This window comes from Salmo salar, chromosome ssa12 (assembly GCF_905237065.1).
Source record: "Salmo salar chromosome ssa12, Ssal_v3.1, whole genome shotgun sequence".
Classification (NCBI taxonomy): domain Eukaryota; kingdom Metazoa; phylum Chordata; class Actinopteri; order Salmoniformes; family Salmonidae; genus Salmo; species Salmo salar.
In genome coordinates this window covers 33,219,205-33,233,154 of record NC_059453.1, presented here as the reverse complement: position 1 = coordinate 33,233,154, position 13,950 = coordinate 33,219,205, and positions in this window count along the sequence as shown.

Sequence of the window (13,950 nt, the reverse complement as noted above, 5' to 3'; positions counted from 1 at the left end):
GCCCCCATCCTAGAATGTGTCTGGCAAGGGGGTGCTGAAGACATGGAACCCCCCTCTCACTGTCCACTGTGTTACTCTAGCTGTTTTTTATTTATTGTTCTGTTACTGTCTGTCTGTCTGTCTGTCTGTCTGTCTGTCTGTCTGTCTGTCTGTCTGTCTGTCTGTCCGTCAAATCAAATCAAATTTTATTGGTCACATACACATGGTTAGCAGATGTTGATGCGAGTGTAGCAAAATGCTTGTGCTTATAGTTCCGACAGTGGAGTAATATCTAACAAGTAATCTAACAATTTTCCAACAACTACCTAATACACACAAATCTAAAGGGGTGAATGAGAATATGTACACATAAATATATGGATGAGCGATGGCCGAGCGTCATAGGCAAGGTGCAATAGATGGAATAAAATACAGTATATACAGTTGGGTTGGAGTCACTAAAACTTGTTTTTCAACCACTCCTCAAATTTCTTGCTAACTAACTATAGTTTTCGCAAGTTGGTTAGGACATCTACGTTGTGCATGACACAAGTAATTTTTCCAACAATTGTTCACAGACAGATTATTTCACTTATAATTCACTGTATCACAATTCCAGTGGGTCAGAAGTTTATATACACTAAGTTGATTGTGCTTTTAAAAAGCTTGGAAAATTCCAGAAAATGTCATGGCTTTAGAAGCTTCTGATCGGCTAATTGACATCATTTGAGTCAATTGGAGGTGCATCTGTGGATGTATTTCAAGGCCTACCTTCAAACTCAGTGCCTCTTTGCTTGACATCATGGGAAAATCTAATGAAATCAGCCAAGACCTCAGAAAACAAATGGTAGACTTCCACAAGTCTGGTTCATCCTTGGGAGCAATTTTCAAACACCTGAAGGTACCACGTTCGTCTGTACAAACAATAGTATGCAAATATAAACACCATGGGACCACGCAGCCGTCATACCGCTCAGGAAGGAGACGCGCTCTGTCTCCTAGAGATGAACGTACTGAGGTGCGAAAGTGCAGATCAATCCCAGAACAACAGCAAAGGACCTTGTGAAGATGCTGGAGGAAACCGGTACAAAAGTATCTATATCCACAGTAAAACGAGTCCTATATCGACATAACCTGAAAGGCCGCTCAGCAAGGAAGAAGCCACTGCTCCAAAACCTCCATAAAAAAGCCAGACTACGGTTTGCAACTGCACATGGGGACAAAGATCGTACTTTTTGGAGAAATGTCTTCTGGTCTGATGAAACAAAAATAGAACTGTTTGGCCATAATGACCGTCGTTATGTTTGGAGGATAAAGGGGACGGCTTGCAAGCCAAAGAACACCATCCCAATCGTGAAGCACGGGGGTGGCCGCATCATGTTGTGGGGGTGCTTTGCTGCAGGAGGGACTGGTGCACTTCACAAAAGTAGACGTCATCATGAGGCAGGAAAATGATGTGGATATATTGAAGAAACATCTCAAAACATCAGTCAGAGAGGCTGCTGCCTACATTGTGCACCTGTAAAAGTTTGTCAGGGTTTAGGGTGACAAGCCAAATTTCTTCAGCCTCCTGAGGTTAAAGAGGCGCTGTTGCGCTTTCTTCACCACACTGTCTGTGTGGGTGGACCATTCCACTTTCTCCACTGCTGTCCCTTCGATGTGGATAGGGGAGGTGCTGCCTCTGCTGTTTCCTGAAGTCCACAATCATCTCCTTTGTTTTGTTGACATTGAGTGAGAGGTTGTATTCCTGTCACCACACTCCGAGTGCCCTCACCTCCTCCCTGTAGGCTGTCTTGTTGTTGTTGGTAATCAAGCCCACTACTGTTGTGTCGTCTGCTAACTTGATGATTGAGTTGGAGGCATGCATTGCCACACAGTCGTGGGTGAACAGGGAGTACAGTAGGGGGCTGAGCATGCACCCTTGTGGGTCCCCAGTGTTGAGGGTCAGGGGAGTGGAGATGTTTCCTACCTTCACTACCTTGGGGGCGACTCGTCAGAAAGTCCAGGACTTTGAGACCCAGGGCCTCCAGCTTGATGATGAGCTTGGATGGTACTGTGGTGTTGAATGCTGAGCTGTAGTCAATGAACAGCATTCTTACATAGGCATTCCTCTTGTCCAGATGGGATAGGGCAGTGTGCAGTGTGATGGCGATTGCATCTTCTGTGGACCTGTTGGTATGCAAACTGAAGTGGGTCTAGGGTGGCTGGTAAGGTGGAGGTGATATGATCCTTGACTAGTCTCTCAAAGCACTTCATGATGACAGAAGTGAGTGCTAGGGGGCGGTAGTCATTTAGTTCATCTATCTTTGCCTTCTTGGGCACAGGAACAACGGTGGCCATCCCGAAGCACGTGGGTACAGCAGACCGGGACAGGGAGCGACCGAACACGTCTGCAAACACACCCGCCTGCTGGTCTGCACATGCTCTGAAGACGCGGCTAGGGATGCCGTCTGGGCCAGCAGCCCTGCGAGGGCCAACAAGCCCAAATGTTCCACGCACGTCGGCCACAGAGAACGTCCTTGTTAGCGGGCCACGATGGTGGCCCTGTATTATCCTCAAAGCGGGCAAAGAAGGTGCCCAGCCCGTCCGGAAGTGTGACGTCGGTGTCCGTGATGTGGCTGGCCCTCTTCCCGTTGTCACACCCTGATCTGTTTCACCAGTCTTTGTGATTGTCTCCACCCCTTTCCAGGTGTCTCCCATCTTCCCCATTATCCCCTGTGTATTTATACCTGTGTTCTCTGTTTGTCTGTTGCCAGTTCGTCTTGTTTGTCAAGTCAACCAGCATTTTTGTGTCTCAGCTTCTGCTTTTCCCAGTCTTTCTTTTTCTCGCCCTCCTGGTTTTGCCCTTGCCTGTCCTGACTCTGAGCCCGCAAGCCTCACCACTCTGCCTGCCCCTGCCCCTGAGCCTGCCTGCCTGCCAACCTGTACCTTTACCCCACCTCTGGATTATTGACCTCTGCCTACCCTGACCCTGAGCCTGCCTGCGCCTACCCTGACCCTGAGCCTGCCTGCCGTCTGGTTCCGTTGCCCCACCTCTGGTTTACTGACCCCTGCCTGCCTTGACCTGTCTATTGCCTGCCCCTGTTGGATTATTAAACCATTGTTAGTTCGACGTTGTCTGCATCTGGGTCTTACCTTCATACCTGACAGTTCGAACTGGCCATGTCTGACCCAGCAGACCCGGGGCAGCTGCACAACGCCATCTCCTCCCAAGGAGCCTCCATTGGTAGGCACGAGGAATTGCTTCGTGGTCTTATAGGAGGGGGTCCAAATGTTGGCTGAGCGCCATGACCGGGTGTTGGACATGCTGCTGGAGCAATTCCGCAGGTTGTCTGGGGGGCAGCCTGCCACGGTGGTAACCCTGCCGCCCCTCAGTAACTTGGCGGTTAGCAGCGCTACACCGCCAGCCACTCCACCTTCCCGGGAGCCCCGTTTACCTCTCCCGAAACGCTTTAATGGAGCCGAGCACCTGTCGGGCGTTTTTAGCTCAGTGTGCCCTCATTTTCATACTTCAGCACTCCTCCTTCCCCTCGGATGGCTCCAAGATAGCCAACCTCATCACGCTGATGTCAGGGAGGACTCTCACCTGGGCTACCGCAGTATGGAAACAACAGCTGGACATGTGCGTGAGTCTGGAGGAGTTCATGAGAGAGGTAAGGAAGGTTTTTGATGCCCCGTTCTCCGGGAGAGAAGCTGCCCGGAAGCTAATCCAGCTCAGGCAGGACGCCCGCAGAGTGGCCGACCATGCAGTGGATTTCCGCAGGTTGGCAGCGGAGAGTGCGTGGAACCAGGAAGCACTGTTCGACTTATTCCTTAACGGTGTCTCGGAGGAGGTTAACCTGTTTGGGATAGGGGGCAGTATTTTCACGGCTGGATAAAAAACGTACCCGATTTAATCTGGTTACTACTCCTGCCCAGAAACTAGAATATGCATGGATAGAAAACACTCTAAAGTTTCTAAAACTGTTTGAATGGTGTCTGTGACTATAACAGAACTCATATGGCAGGCCAAAACCTGAGAAGATTCTATACAGGAAGTGCCCTGTCTGACAATTTGTTCTGCTTCTAGGGCATCTCTATCAAAAATACAGCATCTCTGCTGTAACGTGACATTTTCTAAGGCTTCCATTGGCTCTAGGAAGGCGCCAGAAAGTGGAATGAACACAACGTCGCCCGGTTGGAATATTATCGATATTTTACGAGAAAAATAGCATAAAAATGTATTTTAAACAGCGTTTGACATGCTTCGAAGTACGGTAATGGAATATTTAGACATTTTTTGTCACGAAATGCGCCGGCGCGTCACCCTTCGGATAGTGACTTGAACGCACGAGCAAAACGGAGCAATTTGGATATAACTATGGATTATTTCGAACCAAAACAACATTTGTTGTTGAAGTAGAAGTCCTGGGAGTGCATTCTGACGAAGAACAGTAAAGGTAATCCAATTTTATTATAGTAAATCTGAGTTTGGTGAGTGCCAAACTTGGTGGGTATCAAATTAGCTAGCCATGATGGCCGGGCTATCTACTCAGAATATTGAAAATGTGCTTTCACCGAAAAGCTATTTTAAAATCTGACACCGCGATTGCATAAAGGAGTTCTCTATCTATAATTCTTAAAATAATTGTTATGTTTTTGTGAACGTTTATCGTGAGTAATTTAGTAAATTCACCGGAAGTTTGCGGTGGGTATGCTAGTTCTGAACAACACATGCTAATGTAAAAAACTGGTTTTTGATATAAATATGAACTTGATTGAACAAAACATGCATGTATTGTATAACATAATGTCCTAGGAGTGTCATCTGATGAAGATCATCAAAGGTTAGTGCTGCATTTAGCTGTGGTTTTGGTTTTTGTGACATATATGCTTGCTTTGAAAATGGCTGTGTGATTATTTTTGGGAGGGTACGCTCCTAACATAATCTAATATTTTGCTTTCGTTGTAAAGCCTTTTTGAAATCGGACAATGTGGTTAGATAAAGGAGAGTCTTGTCTTTAAAATGGTGTAAAATAGTCATATGTTGGAGAAATTGAAATTTTTGCATTTTTGGGCTAGCGGAACGCCTGTCCCTAACAGGTTTTAAGGACGAGCTTGCTGCTCGGGAGTTACCCACGGATCTTGACTCCCTCATCGCTTTGACCATCCGCGTTGATGGGCGATTGTGGGAACGACAGATGGAGAGGAAATTCGATTTTGCTCACACGTCCAGGGATTCCACCTCGCCTTGAGTAATCCTGGAAGTCCCCGATGGTCCCATTGCCGAGAGCACCCGAGGTTTCCCGACCTTCCTCGAGAGTCACCGAAGACGGCCGAGGCACTATTTCCTGAGCCTATGCAACTAGGCAGAGCTGGGCTGTCGCCAGCGGAACGGCAACAGGATCAACACAAGGAGCTGTCTGTGTTGTTGGACTTTTGGTAATTTTGTGTCCTCTTGCACGGTAAAAGACCAGGCTCATCGGGAGGAGCAACTACACTGGTGGGCCATATGGAGAACTTTTCTGCTTCCCTTACTCGCACCCATTTTCATGTCATTCTGCTGTTGGGAAACCAGTCCAAATCTCTCCGGGTCCTCATTGACTCTGGGGCCGGTGAGAGCTTTTTGGATGCCACACTGGCTTCCGAGCTGAACATCCCCACTCAGCCCCTCTCCATTCCCATGGATGTTAGAGCCCTGGACGGGCGCTTTATAGGTCTGGTCACCCATAACACCACTCCCATCAACTTACATGTGTCAGGGAATCATAGCGAGACCATTCAAGTCCCCCCAGATTCCCGTGGTTTTGGGATTCTCCTGGCTCCAGCGACACAATCCCCTCATCAACTGGTCTATGTGTGCGATCATTGTCTGAAGTCGACGCAACCTGCCCCGGGACGTCTTCCTGGGGGCTTGAAAGTGGCTCTGGACCTCTCCGCCATTCCCGCAGAGTACCAGGACCTCTGGGAGGTGTTCAGCAAGTCCCGGGCCACATCCCTTCTGCCGCACCGCCCCTATGACTGCAGGATTGACCTTCTCCCTAGCACCATGCTACCCCGGGGGCATCTGTACTCTCTGTCGGGATCAGAGACCAAGGATGGAGACCTAAATTGGAGACTCCCTAGCTACAGCATTTATCCGTCCCTCTTCCTCTCCCGCTGGCGCAGGTTTCTTCTTCATGGAGAAAAAGGACAAGACCATGCGCCCGTGCATTGACTACCAGGGACTCAATGACATTACTGTGAAGACCCGTTATCCGCTACCACTCATTTCCTCAGCCTTCGAGCCACTCCAGGGGACCACTGTTTTCTCCAAACTGGATCTATAAAATGCTTACCACCTGGTGCGGATACAAGAGGGGGACGAGTGGAAGACCGCCTTCAACACGGCCAATGGCCACTACGAATATCTGCTCATGCCCTTTTTTCCTCACCAATGCCCCTGCCGTGTTCCAGGCTCTGGTGAATGATGTTCTCCACAACATGCTGAACCGGTTCGTCTTTGTCTACATTGATGACATCCTCGTCTTCTTCTGCTTCCCCCAAGGCCAGGCTCTCGTCGGACCCTGGCCTTCGTGCGACAACGCTTTTGGTGGCCTACTATGGTTCCGGATGTTGCCGCGTTTGTCACCGCATGCACGGTCTGCGCACAGAACAAGACTCTTCGGCAAGCTCCGTCTGGTCTTCTCCAACCACTGCCTGTCCCTCACCATCCCTGGTCCCATATATCCCTGGATTTCATAACGGATCTCCCTCCGTCTGAGGGAAACACTACCATCATGACTGTGGTCGACCGGTTTTCCAAAGCTGCCAACTTCATTCCTCTCCCGGTGGACATGGTCTCCGCAGTTTTCGTCCCAATTCTGGAAGGCATTCTGCACGCTCATTGGGTCGTCGGCCAGCCTGTCCTCCGGATTTGACCCCCAGTCCAAAGGCCAGTCAGAGCGAGCCAACCAGGACTTAGAGACGACTCTTCGCTGTAGTCTCCGCCAATACTACCATCTGGAGTCAGCAACTGGTGTGGGTTGAGTACACTCGCAACACCCTTCCTTGCTCTGCCACGGGTTTCTTGCCCTTCGAGTGTTCCTTGGGATATCAGCCTCCGCTCTTCCCCGAGCAGGAGGAGGAGGTCAGCAATCCCTCTGCCCAGATGTTCATCTGTCACCATACCTGGAAGAGAGCCCATACCTGGAAGAGAGCCCTTCTGTTGAAGACCACTTCCAGGTATAGACGACAAGCAGATCGCCACTGGACCACTGCTGCATGCTGTCGGCTCGGGCAGAGGGTATGGCTCTCCACCCAGGACCTGCCGCTTCGAGTGGAGTCCCGTCAACTTTCCCCCCGTTTCATCGGTCCATTCCCCATCTCTAGAGTCATTAGCCCCACTGCTGTTTGTCTTTTGTCTTTTTCGTACCCTCCGTATTCACCCTACTTTCCATGTGTCTAGGATTAAGCCCGTGTCTCACAGCCCTTTGTCTTCTGTTTCCAGGCCCACCCCTCCTCCCTGTGTCATCGATGGCCATCCGGCATACACAGTGAGATGCCTCCTGAGTGTTCGACCACGGGGCAGGGGTTTCCAGTACCTGGTTGACTGGGAGGGTTATGGACCGGATGAGAGGTGCTGGGCTTTGTATGCATTGCGGAAGTTAGAGTAGCAAGGATCGAGTGTATTACCCCCGTGAGTACTGCAATCAATATGCTAATAGAATTTAGGTAACCTTGTTCTCAAATTTGCTTTGTCAAAATCCCCAGCCACAATAAATGCAGTCCAGTGTGTCCAGTGAAGTTCCTTGAGGGCCATTGTGGTGTCTGCTTGAGGGGGAATGTACACAGCTGTGATGATAACCGACGAGAATTCTCTTGGGAAGTAATATGGTCGGCATTTGGCTGTAAGGAAGTCTAGGTTGGGTGAGCAGAATGACTTGAGTTCCTGTATGTTGTTATGATTACACCATGAGTCGTTAATCATGTAGCATACACAGAGAGGTGTTTATCTCTGTCGGCGCGATGCATGGAGAAGCCCAGTGGCTGAACCGATTCCGACAACATATCCCGAGAGAGCCATATTTCCGTGAAACTGAGAATGTTACAATCTCTGATGTCTTTCTGAAAGGCAACCCTTGCTTGAATTTCGCCTGCCTTGTTGTCAAGAGACTGGACATTGGCAAGTAGTATACTCGGGAGCGGTGAGCGATGTGCACGTCTACGGAGCCTGACCAGGAGGCATCTCTGTCTGCACCGTTGTTCTGCGTCGGCTTCTGGGATTAGATCCATTGTCCTGGGTGGTGGTCCAAACAGAGGATCCACTTCGGGAAATTTGTATTCCTGGTCGTAATGTTGGTAAGTTGACGTCGCTCTTATATCCAATAGTTCTTCCCGGCCGTATGTAATACTTAAGATTTCCTGGGTAACCATGTAAGAAATAATACATAAAAAAAACTAAATACTGCATAGTTTCCTAAGGACTCGAAGCGAGGTGACCATCTCTGTCGGCGCCATTTGAGGTTTTCTCTGTCTGTCTGTCTGTCTGTCTGTCTGTCTGTCTGTCTGTCTGTCTGTCTGTCTGTCTGTCTGTCTGTCTGTCTGTCTGTCTGTCTGTCTGTCTGTCTGTCTGTCTGTCTGTCTGTCTGTCTGTCTGTCTGTGTGTCTGTCTCTCTCTCTCTCTGTGTCTGTCTGTCTCTCTATCTATGTCTCTCTCTTTTACACCAGTCACCAGTCAAAACTATATAGCACCCGACAGATGAAATAATAAGAACAGTTAGAATAGTTCAGTTCACACAGTTCCAACACAGGGTGCGTCCCAAATGGCACCCTATTCTCTTTATAGTGCACTAATTTTGACCACAGCCCAACTGTATGTTATGGATGACTGAGATGGAACCCACACACCAATGAAAAGGTCATGATTTGGTCTTTGCCATGCCTCAGTAAGCACTTGTGCCACAACACTGTCAGGCTCATTGAGGTGAACGTGTGGAGCTTTTTAGATGAGCACGAACCACACACTACTTCTCCTTCCCATTCCCCTTCTCTTGGTTGGTTGATTCTCCTCAGGCTGGATGATTGTGGACCACCCCTGGATAAACGAGATAAAAAGCTTTCTTGCTCTCTCAATCAACAGGAACGACCCTGCCCCCCCCCCCCACACACACACACACACACACACAAACACACACACACACACAATCACAAACACACACACACACACACACAAACCCTCCCCCCCACCCCACACACCCCTCACATCCCAGTCAGGGTGTTCCATTAAAACCAGTTGCACTTGTGGTTTATGGTCAGAGCAGAGGGTAATGTAAGCTGACACCGAGATGCCATGATTACTGAGACTTTGCTGTTGCTGCAATCTGTAAGCCAGATGAGCCCCAGCCTCTCGCTCCTTTCCTCACTATCATCACGTTCTACTCCCACTAGACCTGTGAGTTTCTTCCATCCTTCTCAACTGCTGCTGCAGAGAGAGAGAAAGGGAAAGGGGGGACGGTTTGTTTGAAGGAGGGAGCTGGTGCAGCCACTGCAGAGAGAAGGAAAGAGGGAGGGAGGGAGGTAGGGAGGGGTGGTGGGGTATTCAGATTTTATAGTTGATCTTTTTTAAACAGATTTGGACACCCTCTGTGCTTGGCTGACAGCACTGGCACATGAACACACACACACACACACGAGCACATGCACACACACACCCTTACACACATGCACACACACACATGAACACACACACACCCTCCCTATGCTCTGCATGGCAATTACCATGGTAACAGAATGCACAGAACAGAACACAATCGGGCCAGGATATTTTTAAGTTTCAAATGGATGGAAAGAACAACAGGGATGACAAAGGGAGGAAGAGAGGAGAGGCAGGGAGAGAGAGAGAGCGAGAAAGAGAGAGAGCGAGAGAGAGAGAGAGAGAGAGAGGGGGAGGCTAAGTGTGAGCAGATTGAGGTGTGTGTGTATCCAAGGTTGTTGCCTAGAACCACCTGAATAGGGGGAGGAGGGAAAGAGAGGAGAGGGTAGGGCTTGACAGGCAGGACCTACACCATATCAGAATATATCAGAATGGGAAACGACCTTGGTTAGAGTGTAACAGCTAAATCCATAATGTCTGTGTATATGTATTTTATCTCTCTCTCTCTCTCTCTCTCTCTCTCTCTCTCTCTCTCTCTCTCTCTCTCTCTCTCTCTCTCTCTCTCTCTCTCTCTCTCTCTCTCTCTCTCTCTCTCTCTCTGTCTCTCTCTCTCTCTCTCTCGCGCACTCTCTGTCCACTAAAGACATCAGGGAAGCTTTTCTCAAGGCTTATTAAATTTGACCTGGCTTGTGTCAATCATCTCCTTTTCCCACACCATGATTGTGTGTCCCAAATTAGATTTAGAGGGTCTCATGGCACCCCCTGGTTCAAGTTCAAAGGTTAGGCAATGGCAAAGGTGGTCCTCGCACTGACCACCACCTGTGAATTCCTAAATAAATCAGGCTTACTGTAAGATGGCACCGTACTGGATGGCCTCCGTTTTGCAAGCTCCGAACCCAACTTTGCTTCCTGTATATAGTATTCTTGCTAACTTCATTATTTAGTTACTTTATTGGGTATTTGATATTTGTTTCCTAGTAATACATTGTTATGCAAGAAAGGCATTTGCAAGAAAGGCATTAAAAGAAAGACATTAAAACTTGAAACTTGAAAACTGTGCGCTCAAAACACACACACACACACACACACACACACACACACACACACACACACACACACACACACACACACACACACACACACAACCGACACTGAGCCCCTCTGCCAACAACAAGCTATAAAGCCCACATCTGTCCCACTTCTCACCACCACTTTATAGGACATGCCAGTATCTCAGGCTGTATCTTACTGTAACCTGTCTTTGGATGTCGGATGTAATCTATCAACAAAGTGAATGTAGTGTACCTTCATCCGTGTTTTTACTACATACCAGTATAGAAATAAATCCAGATGCTGACTGTGAAGAAATACAGTACACTGCTCTAAATAAACGCACGCACGCACGCACGCACACACACACACACACACACACACACACACACACACGCACAAACACTTTTGTTTTACTATCCTTGTGGGGACCAACATGTATTCCCTTCCAAAATTGTATTTTCCCTAACCCCGAACCCTAACCCTAACCTTAACCTAACCCCAAACCCCTAACTCCTAAACCTAAAATTAAACCTAACCCTAACTCCTATCCCTAAATCTTACTCCTAATTCTGACTCTAATTGTAACTCTAAACCTAACCCCTAAGCCTAAAATAACCTTCTTCCTGTTGAAAAAATTTCCCCACTTGTCCGTATTTTCCTTATTTTTCTATCCTTGTGAGGACTTCTTTTCCCAACAACGATAGTAAAACCAACCCCCCCCACCCCCACACAAAACACACAACACACACACACACACACACACACACACACACACACACACACACACACACACACACACACACACACACACACACACACACACACACACACACACACACTTCTGTAGACCTGCACGTTCCCTATCACAGATTAGCTTCAGATGAGTCTGGACTAGACCAAATAGAGAAGGGGGGAGAAATCCTGAAAATTGCTCATAGCTAGCTATGCACCATTTAAGCTGTGACATAAACCCCCATTGTTTTCTGAGAATGGTTGGAGCCAGAGAAGATAGGCCTGGGTAGTAGGAGAAATGCAAGGCTGTTGTTCTGTCTGAGGTTGACTTTCTCCATACCGATATGCCTGAAAGATGATTTGGTGATTTGTCTGTTTTGCTGCCAGGTTATCCCCCTTCTTTCTCCTCCTCCCCCTTTTTCTCTCTCCTCGCCCTGGTAACTTATTAATTTCTGTCAGCTGTTTTTCTGTCACTTAGAGATACATCAAATCACATTATGTTTGTCATGGATTATGTAGAGGCAATACATATCAGAGAAGAGAAGAAAAAGATCAAAGATGTTTCACAATCACCTACTAGTGGTGAAGGAGGGTGTGTGTGTGTGTGTGTGTATGTGTGTGCGCACACGTGAATGTTTATGTGGCACACGTGTGAGCATGTGTCACTCGTTTTAATGATGAAGACCCTGTATTAAGGGAGAAAAGAGGTTTGTGCTAGCTCGGCTTAAAAATAAAAAATGGCTGATATGGCCGAAGTCTTGGTCATGGTCAGACTGTTAAGATATTATGTCTTCTACACCCATCAACTTCAGAGTTTCTCACTTCAAAAGAAACATAATTGATTCGGGCGAGTCCCTTGGCCAGGTTCCAGGTTTCACCCCACCAGTAAATGCTTCTGGAGGTCATCAAATAGGCTGACCTGCAGGGGTCCCAGCTTCTTAAGACATGGGGATGGGGGGGGTACACGCTCTCTAACATCTTCAGAGAGGAAGAGAGGGGGAGAAAAGGGGGATGGAAAATAGAGAAGATGGAGTCCCCGCCCAAATCTGCTGTCGAAAGGCATTTCTTTGCCTTTCTGAGCTTCAGAAGCTTACCCCAGCTATACACCAATGCACATACAAACACCAAAAAGAGCATCCACCCTCCATGCTCGACCGTGTCACAGTAGCAAAAGCCCATCAAAACCAGTCATCAGCGGGGCCTCTGAAGCGGAGGTGGCTATAATGAAGAGTGTGTGGCGGAGGATTTGAAGCTGTCACTTTGTAATTACCTCAACAAATACAGGCTTGGATAGGGAGGGAGATGTGGGGGGGGGGTGGAGGCAGAGTGAGTGAAGCCAGCTAAGAGGAAAGCTGTGGTAGAAAATTGGAAGTGACAGACCAAATAACACCGAGTGGGACGTAAATCACTTTTTTTTCCTTCCTCCATCTTTAAAAAAAAAAATGTGTTAGTGTTACTTCAAGGCTTTTCGTGGCGATGGAGGGAGAAGAGCTGAGCTCGATCCCTCTCTGAAATGAGAGAATATCCCTTGCTTTCATCTCAGGAAAGAATCTCTCACATCCCTTCCTTTGATGGGCTAGTCTTTGGTGTGTGTTCTTATCCTCTTACAGGAGGTGTGTGTGTGTGGTGTGCATTAGGTCTTAGACGTGACACACTCTGACATTGACACGCCATGATATCACTTCCTCGTCGAGGAGGACGGGGCTCAGAGAGTGTTGACGGTGCTGTAATGGATCTTCTGTAGCCAGACAAACTCTGTCACCAGAAATTGATCTTCAGTATACCAGATCTTCTGCAGCCAGACAAAGTCTGTAGGCAGAAACTGATTTTCTGTAGCCAGAAAAGTCTGTAGCCAGAAATGGATTTTCTGTAGCCTGACAAACTCTGTAGCCAGAAACTGATTTTCTGTAGCCAGACAAATTCTGTAGCCAAAAGAACAGCATGTACAATGAGGAACCGGGCCTTGAATGCGTATTGACTTAGCAAGTCTCTCGTAATGGATCGTCTGTAACCACACAAACTCTGTAGCCAGAAATGGATCTTCTGTCGCTAGGTTAAAAAAAAGTACGGTGGACAAGAGAAACAAAGCCCTTGAATGCCTGAGACTCGGTCAGCCAACGAGCGTTCCAGGGTCTTGTTCCTCTTCCTCGTTTTCCACGTCCTACGTGTTTTTCGAGAAGGAAGTGAGGGATTCGTGAGGTCGCTCTTGCCTAATGGCGATGTCCACTTAGATTCATTGTGTAGGCGATTACATCACCATCCTGTGCTTAAGCTCTTGGCAGTGTTGTGAAGGTTCTAGGACAATGCTGCTGTAGGACATGAAAGCATGTTGCGTGAATGGAACATCAATCCCAAAGAAACGGCCTGTTTCCTCGTCTGTGGCCATATTTCAAATTCAGTAACAATATGACCCTGAGGGATCTGAGATGTGTTACTCAGAGCCCCATTATTTTCTATGTGTGCACAGGGTTGTGTGAGTGTGTGTGTGTGTGTGTGTAGATTTACACGTGTGCGAGTGTGTGTGTGTGCTATTATGCTTCACTAACCTGCCCGCAGCTCTGTACCTCCAAGGT